Consider the following 8,470-nt stretch of genomic DNA (forward strand, 5'->3'; position numbering starts at 1 on the left):
TTAGATCCATAAATTATTCCCATGATGTCCGTCTGATGGTCCAATGTGCTGAAACATGAAAGAAGAATCGGCTGCTTTATTTTCATGTTTCACAGGTAAATGCTATAAAAGTTCAGGTGTTTATAAACCTTGATTTTGCCTCCAGCAGGCTGACCCTGGATGGACGGGTCTCTGCACTCTGTTTCTCAGTAGTTACCTGACAGACATTGATTTAGTTTTAAAAGTATAAAATAATAAAACCATTAAAAACATGGCTGCCTGTTTATGAAACTTTCCTCTTCGGTTCTCTGGGCGTCTCAGAGAACCGAATTCATTCCAGGCTGACGGGAGAAACCAGAAATGAACAAGAAGCAATTAATGTGTGAAACTGCAGTAGAGTCACTTTGAACACGCGTCTCTCGTATCCGGTGTGTGTGGTAGGAACTGCGGCCTCACGCTGCCGTGTGTTGAGATGCTGCAGCTGGAAGCTGTTTGTCCTTTAAATCATTTCCACTGCAGGTTGTGTTAAAGCTGCTGAACTGATGCAAACAGAAACACCAAATGTCATTTATTTAAACTTAACAGAAAAGATGATTTTAATAAAACTCAGTAGTCATGATCTGAGTCCAGAGTCCATCCTAACAGGACTGACCCCCCTCAGGGCAGATTTCTACCCCCCTGTCTCGATTTCGACCTGGATCCTCCAGAAAACTCCTCTGGCTCCTGAAAAGGTTCCTGCAGCTTTAGGCAAAAACTCGAATGTTGGATAGAAGCACTTCCACCTGCCCGGTTCAGTCCGGTTTAGTCCAACTCCATTCCATTTGCCTATAAAGTCCAGTCCAGTTGTGAGGTGTGAACACTAATCGACCTCTGACCTCTGGTCCACCAGACCTCAGTCTGGGTTCGGTTGAAGTGAACTCTGGGTCAGTTTGAAATTTGGCCAAGCGGACCAGAGACCGCTCCAAAAACAGGAAGTGGACTACAGTGCAGGGCATTCTGGGTAAATCCAACCAAAGCTAACATGCTAGCCTAGCACTAGCAGCAGAAATGGCTCCTGGTCTTTAGCCTAAAGAGAAATCCTCCAACCGCTAAAATCCTCCATCTTGTTTCCATCTGGTGAAGAAGGAAGTTGCTCTCAGTGTCTTCAGAGGTTTTTGTGTCGTTTCCTCAGTGGTTCTTGGTGCAGCGCCCCCACAGGCCAGGAGGGGAACAGGTTGGTTTGACTCAGAACCACAGCAGCTGGAGGTGGAGCAGATGATGGAGTTCTGGTTCCCCAAAAACTCTAAGTGAAAAAACCCAATTTATCCCAGTTTGCCTCATAAAGTCTAATTTAAATCCACTCAGAGCCACTGCAGGTAAAAGCAGAACTCTGGACTGATTTAGTTACTGCTAACAGCAGCAGAGCAATAAAAGCTTATTTCATCTAATTATTCCTGGACAGGTGAAAAAATGACTCAGATTCTCTGTTTGGCCATGAAACATAACAGAATAAATCAAGTTTCAATGCAGTTTTAGTGCTGAGCTGAATCTGCATTTTCTATACTAGAAAAACTTTCTGTGAATCCGTCACCAGATGAATCACCTTCACTGAAACTCACTTTGTGTTTTTACCTTTTAAGCACTTTGTATTTGTATTGCACATTGAAAATGTGCTGTATAAAGAAAATTACCGTTACCTTTTCACCTTTTGTTCCTCTGACTGACCACTTTCACTTCAGGACCTGGAGTCAGACAGCTTTTCCTTCCACCTGGTCCGAAGGAGCGACTGGACTAATTCTGCAGAACCTGGACTCAATCCGGCGCTTTAATCCGATTTGCATGTTGATTCTGGGTTGAGCATCAACAGGACGCAGCTTTCAGAGCCGCGCTCACCTGGACGCCATCACATCAGCCACTGCATGCCGAGAGATTTATTTGTGCCCGTGTGGTCCAGAGGCCCGCCCACTGAGGGTTGGCATGGCGACATACATCACGCTGTGACCTCATATCCTGTCTGAAGGTGCGTGTCTCTGCAGGGACAGAAAGGCTCTAAAAGTTGTTCTGACTTCGTCCTTGGAAAACTTTATGAACGTTTGAACAGAGATTTTATTAAAAGTCTGACTTTGAGCTTTTGGAGGTTTTTAGATATTATTTATTCTTAAAGTCAAATTTCTTTACAGTTTCTACTTTGTGTGGAAACCTGAAAACATCTGATGTTCAGTCAGCAGCTGTCCTGAGGTGAACATAACCAAACACCAACAACAGCTGGATGTGGCGGTCGCCATGGCGACGGCAGGTTGAGGATTGACTGGATGTTTTCTGATGGAAAAACTGGTTTTGTGTTTATTTTTCTGTTGCCGTTACTCAAATCGTCGGCCATGTTTGTTTACGCTGTACTCCCGTCTGATCTCGAGACATTTCGTGAGATTTCCCATCTGAATGTTGGAGTGAAATCTGTTTGTTTTTGTGGCTTTTTGCTCCACTGCTGCCATGTTTGGAAACATTTTAAATTCCTGCTGGTTGCGTTTTTTACCAAACAGAAAGCAGAGTCAAAGTTCAGGAAGGGAGTTAAAGAATTTGCTCAGATGATCGTTTTTTATGAAATACAGGCAATATTTCAGTTTCAGTGGATAGAACCTGATTGCTCCATACGAACCCAGACAATGAGTGTAAGAGTGAAAACAACCTGAGAGGTCTGAAAGCCGCCGTCTGCAGCAACACAAACGAGGCGCCACAGCGGCCAGTTGCCACGGAGATGGTTGGCCCGGCTCTAAAGGGATTGAACGGGAATCAGACGGGATGCTGGACCGGGCCTGGTGTCGGACTGGTAACGCTCCAGCTGTGAGCTGTCCCACACTGCCAGCCCATAATACCCAGAATCCTTTGAGGGAAACACAGAGCTGCTGCAGGACGGCACTCAGCTGACCTCCTAAAAAAACAACTGAAATGATAAATATTCCAGGAGAAACGTCGTTTTTCCTCCTGAAGTTTAATTCTGGGACACCTGCAGAGTTTGAGTTCAAGTTATCGGATCAGCTTAGAGTCGGACATTTTTCTCCAGTTTTGATTTCAAAATCAGGAACACGTGAAATTAATAAATGTATTTCAGTTAAAATGTCATAAATATAAACCAGAGTTGAACCTTTTCTCCTCCTCACTGCTCCTCTAGACTAGCGGCAGCAGCAATTAGCAAACGCCTGGAGGAACTGCACATCTGGTTGTAAACGGCATCATGGAGCAGCTTTGCTGTGATGACAGAGCAGATTTTTAAATATATGGTGTGTTTAGTTCTGGTGACCCAAAAGGTTTCATCATGAACCAAACAAAACCAAAGAGATGCGCTTCCTCTTTGCTTTGCTGTTATAAACTGTCCAGGTGGATTTAGAAATAATAATTGTCCTACTTAAAGTTTGTTTCAGTCATCAGTTTATAAAAACTCCAGGAAAAATGTCCGAGTTCTTCGACTGACAGAAACGTCGGAGCTTCTGCTTTATTCTGTTTGTTTGTCTGATATCAAAGAGTTCGGCTGCTTGAAGAGTCGAACAGATCAATCCGAGATCTGAAGCAGACATGAAAGGACCGAAGCGAATCAGCAGGAAAACTCCTGAGAGGAAAGAAATCCGGACTGATTCCCGCTTCATCTGAAGGAGGAATCTGATTCCCATCAGTTATGATGATTGATATTTCATCCTGCAGGACGAGGCAGAAAACAGAAAACTGATGATCAACAGGAAATGATTTCCCGAATCCTTATTGGAGAAAACTTCAGTTCTGAGATTTTCATGTAAATGTAAGTTTATGGGTGAAGAAACGCAGACAGACCTCAGGTTTTAGTGATGTAACCACCAACATGTTCAAATGTTTAAACGCTGATGTGAGATTTATCTTTCTCCTGATCATCAGAGGGAAAACGCTGCGATAGCTTAGACACAACATGAGGACGTCTTTCAGTGAAGATGTCCGAGTAGAAACGGATCGGTCCACGTTACTCTGGCTCAGCTCATTGCAGAGACCAGATCCTGAAAATGGAAAACCTTCCCACAGTCAAAGTCTGCAGGATTAACAGAAACCAACGAGACGAAGAAACAGCAGCAGAGTTTACGATTCATCACCCAGTCTCTGTGGAAATGAGCAGGAAGGATTCGGTCTGTTTCCCTCGTTCAGTCCGGTCGACCCGGTTCTACTGGACCTAGATCATCTGCTCCACCTCCAGCTGCTGTGGTTCTGAGTCAAACCAGCCTGTTCCCCTCCTGGCCTGTGGGGGCGCTGCACCAAGAACCACTGAAGGAAACGACACAAAAACCTCTGAAGACACTGAGAGCAACTTCCTTCTTCACCAGATGGAAACAAGATGGAGGATTTTAGCGGTTGGAGGATTTCTCTTTAGGCTAAAGACCAGGAGCCATTTCTCCTGCTAGCGCTAGGCTAACATGTTAGCTTTGGTTGTATATTTACCCAGAATGCCCTGCGCTGTAGTCCACTTCCTGCTTTTGGAGCGGTCTTTGGTCCGCTTGGCGTTCACATTCAAACCAAACCCAGACTGAGGTTTGGAGGACCAGAGGTCAGAGGTCAGTTAGCATTCACACTTCACCAAGTGGGCCAGACTTTGACTAGGCAGACGGACTGGTTAAAGCGGACCGAACTGGGCCGGTGTGAATCATCCCTAAAGTCTGTCAGAATTGATTCGGTTCAGGTTGAGACGGATCTGAATGACTGGAGGAAAAGACGGATAATCAAACATTTTCACTGTTGGACTGTTGAATATAACAAAACTAAATTATTCTGTTTCAAAACATTTTGTTGGCTCTCTGAACCAATGAGAGGATAGCTGGTCAAGATGCAGCCAATCAGAAAGCTGAGGACTGCTCAGTATGAAAGCATCAGATAAAGTAGAGCCTTCAGCACATGAACCTGATCTCAACGTAATTTTAACTGAATCTGAACCTGTTCTAAACATAAGGTGACGATGACGGTTCTGATAGATGAGACTCTGGTTCTGTCTGGTTCTGACAAGAGGAAACAACCACTTGTTTCCTCCATCAGTTAATATTCCTGAGTATTTTTCACCTTCCTGCTTAAATAAAAAAAATGTGATTCTGCCCTGAAAAAAAGAGAATGTTTTAAATTTCCTTCTCCTGTCTGGCTCCTTCTGCTTGTCTTCAGTCGCTCCTCATTTCTCCTCTTCATCTCTCCTTCCGCCTCCTCCTCTCTGGAACAGAACTGAAAATAATTGGTGAGGTGTCTAAAATGCTAATTGTTTGGGTTGCTAATTATCCCAACATATGCTGTTTGAAGTGTCTCCCTGTTATTTGCAGCTTTATGTTGCAGGCAGACGACGGCTGCAGGACGTTTCAGAGTCTGGTCGGGTTTCTGCGGCTGAAGCAGCTGGAAGATTCTGATCTGGAGCTTCGAAACTAAACATCTGTGTTCAGCATGTAATTAGTGAATTTATTGTCTGTAGCTCTTGTGTTTAGTAGCTAACGAGTGAACAAACACGCAGACAGAAACATTACTGATTATATTTAGAAAAAAGGCAAAGCAGGATGGATTCTGGGAAAATATTTCATTTCTCCTCAAAGACTTTCCTTGATGGCTGTTGGTATTTATTTTCCTCATTCCAGCCTCTCTGCATCCACAGATCAGGGCTGCTGTGCAGCTGAAGGTCTGGTTGGGCAAAGACTGCCAATTACTAAATGTCAGCAGTAATTATTAACAAAATTAGTAATTATATCAAAGTTACCAAGTCAGGGCACCGCCTGATTACTGGGAAATAAATAGTTTTCATTCTCAGTGTGTGCTTATGAATATCTGCCTGATGAAGTTTAGATATTAAATAACAGTAGAAGAAGAGATGAGTCCAGCCCCGAGTGACTCGCATAAAACAACTTTTTTCCTAATTTAAATTAGTTTTCAACTAATTAAGACTAATTTAAGGACAACAGAACTGGTCTGTCTTCAAACGACCAGTTCACAATGCAAAGCAGAAATGGAGATAAAATAATGTGCTGAATTAAAAGTCAGCTGTCTGTTTTACAATTGATTAATTAAATCTGTCATCCAGAGACGGATTTAATTTAGCTTTGAACTACCAAGACGGATATAAAGAAACTAATCAGAATATTAGTTGTTTATGAGTGGCAGCGGTTTGATACGGCTCAACGCGACACAAACACAAAAACTTGAACATTGTGGAAACCACAGTATTAGCAAAGCTAGCTGCTACCTTTAGCATTAGCAGAATGTTTAGCTGAACACAAATTAGCCTGTTTTGAAGGACTAATTTTACAGTTTAATGAGAGGAGAAGAAAACAATACTAATAACACAAATTAACATTACTAAGCTAGTAAGTGGGGAAAGCTAGTAGTAGGGTAAGCTAATGACTTACCATTCCAGGAAAAGTGTTTATCTGTCATTAGCAGCAATGCTAACTAGCATTAGCATTCATGTCAGGCTCTGTTATTGGGAAGAAGCTGTAGTGTAGCAGAGAGCAAGAGGGAAGCTATGAGCAGCATTTACATGAAGATGATTGGCAGTGCTGAGACCCTCCTCCTGCCTCTGATTGGTTGGTTGTGACGGCGGTGGGAGCAGAAGGAGGTGGAGGAGATCATCGTCCCGTCCCACACTGTGGTGGATTTAATAAATATGTAGAAAACATATTTTATTTGTTTGTAGAAACAAAGCTTTTCAGCTGCCAGCAATCTGATAACATCTTTTTTTTTAAAGGTGAAGCGTTTTTTATATTTACAGGTTTTGATTAGTTCTTTAAACCTCAGTATCTGTTAGAAGCTGCAGGCCCCTGACTCTGCCTGGGGCCCTCCAGTTACGAGCTGATCCGACCCATTTAGTAGAGTAAGGTGTGATTACATCCTGCAGAGCTTAATTTAGATGGCAGCCGGGGATCGTCTGGTCTGCTGGGGGCTTCTTATTAAATCTATGCAGAAATCAATGAGAGGAGCCCATTGCTCCAACATGATTCATCTGGTGTTTGGTTAATCTGTCGACTTATAATGTGGTGGAAGCCATCACTGTTGTTGTTCCTATTAGATGAAAGTAAACACAGCTCACCATGAGTAATAGGTTGTGACCTCCCTACACACACACACACACACTAAAACAGACACTTTTAATCTCAGAGAAATATGTGCCCACACTCACACAACGTAAAAGGGAAATATGAACCGAGTTGAACAAATAAAAGGAGTGAAGTGTGAATGCAACCTAACCGGATCCGACCCACTCGACACAGAAAACAAATTCACACCACGGACATTTTTATGAATTATTACTGTGTCATGATGCACACACACACATTCAGACGTGGCGGTACGCAGAGCGGCTCCCAGCAGGCTGAGAGACTAAATGAATGAAGCAAACGTCACGTCATCAATCCACATTTACCTCAACACACAGAACCGTCATGGTGCAGTTCTCCACCCAGACTGAGGGGGCGCTGCTGAGTGTTAAATCTCTGCCCATGTAAAAATCACAACAGATAATTTATTCCCATCTCTGTCATCCTGCAGAGCAGCTTCATCTGACAGAATCTGACGTCTTTAAAGCTGCTCTGCAGAGGTCAGAGGTCATTCAAAGGCGGCCTCTCACACACCTCATGGTTAAGAGGCGAACTGAGACTTATCTGGGTCGAAGGTGTGAGGTCTGTGTTGTTATCGCTGCATCATTAATATTTCATGTCAGAAACAGAAACCTTCAGCAGTTTTACTGTTTTCTCTTCCTGCGGTTCTGATTTAATCAGATCAACAACGTTCAGAACCTTCTGGATCTGCGGTTGGTACCGGTTCCTGTGAACATCTCGGGTTCAAAGGTTTTTCTATCGCGATAGGTCAAAGTGCAAACAAAAAAACATGATGGAAGATGAACTGCCGTAACGTTTTGGTTCAGTTTTTGAGTTTTTTGTCTTTTTGCCTGAAAGCTGATCGATGTTCCCTGATCTGCTCGGGTTTCAGGACGATCTGCCGCGCAGCAGACATGCTAATCTGCTTTATTCTTGGCGTCGCGTTGCTGGAACCCGACGACTAATCTGACAGCCGTCATCCATTCTGAATGAAAATTACAGTGATTGCAGCAAACAGGAGTGTGACAGGTAATTACTGGGAGCGTAACGAACACAGGAAGTCAGACAAAACTCTGTTCTGCACTTCCTTTAACACCAGACACGTCGTTCTAAAACCAGAGAATCCGGTTCCCTGTAATTTAGGGCCGTGAAACTGTCCACGCTCTCAGATAATAGAGTAATAACGGCTGCAGTGAAAGTTTGATTGCAGAGCTTCAGACAGATTGTTTTACATCTTTTCTGCTTTCATTTAATTACAGAACGGACAGCTGCAGAGGAACGGGGCGACAGCCAGCCAATCAGAGCCTCGCTCTGCATCACTTCCTCCTGGTTTCCTCATCCCATCATGTCTTCATTTCCTCGTCTGACCGAGACTCCAGGTGAAGCGACGCCATTCGGCTGCTTCTCCCTGAATCCTCATGGAACAGCAGCGAACTGCT

The 8,470-nt window shown here is 43.6% G+C and overlaps 2 long non-coding RNA genes across 2 annotated transcripts in view; one reads left to right on the forward strand and one right to left on the reverse strand.

Moving 5' to 3' along the window:
• Positions 1–4,208, reverse strand: part of LOC107834366 (uncharacterized) — a 9,926-nt gene extending 5,718 nt beyond the window's left edge. Inside the window, exon 1 of the long non-coding RNA XR_001660161.1 lies at positions 4,166–4,208. This is a non-coding gene — a long non-coding RNA (uncharacterized LOC107834366). The remainder of the gene's footprint in view (positions 1–4,165) is intronic.
• The window catches only part of LOC103129999 (uncharacterized), a 14,306-nt gene extending 8,367 nt beyond the window's left edge, over positions 1–5,939 (forward strand). The window contains exons 2-3 of the long non-coding RNA XR_475155.2: positions 1,698–1,978; positions 5,287–5,939. This is a non-coding gene — a long non-coding RNA (uncharacterized LOC103129999). The remainder of the gene's footprint in view (positions 1–1,697; positions 1,979–5,286) is intronic.
• Positions 5,940–8,470: the final 2,531 nt, after the last annotated feature.

This window comes from Poecilia formosa, unplaced genomic scaffold (assembly GCF_000485575.1).
Source record: "Poecilia formosa unplaced genomic scaffold, Poecilia_formosa-5.1.2 Scaffold597, whole genome shotgun sequence".
Classification (NCBI taxonomy): domain Eukaryota; kingdom Metazoa; phylum Chordata; class Actinopteri; order Cyprinodontiformes; family Poeciliidae; genus Poecilia; species Poecilia formosa.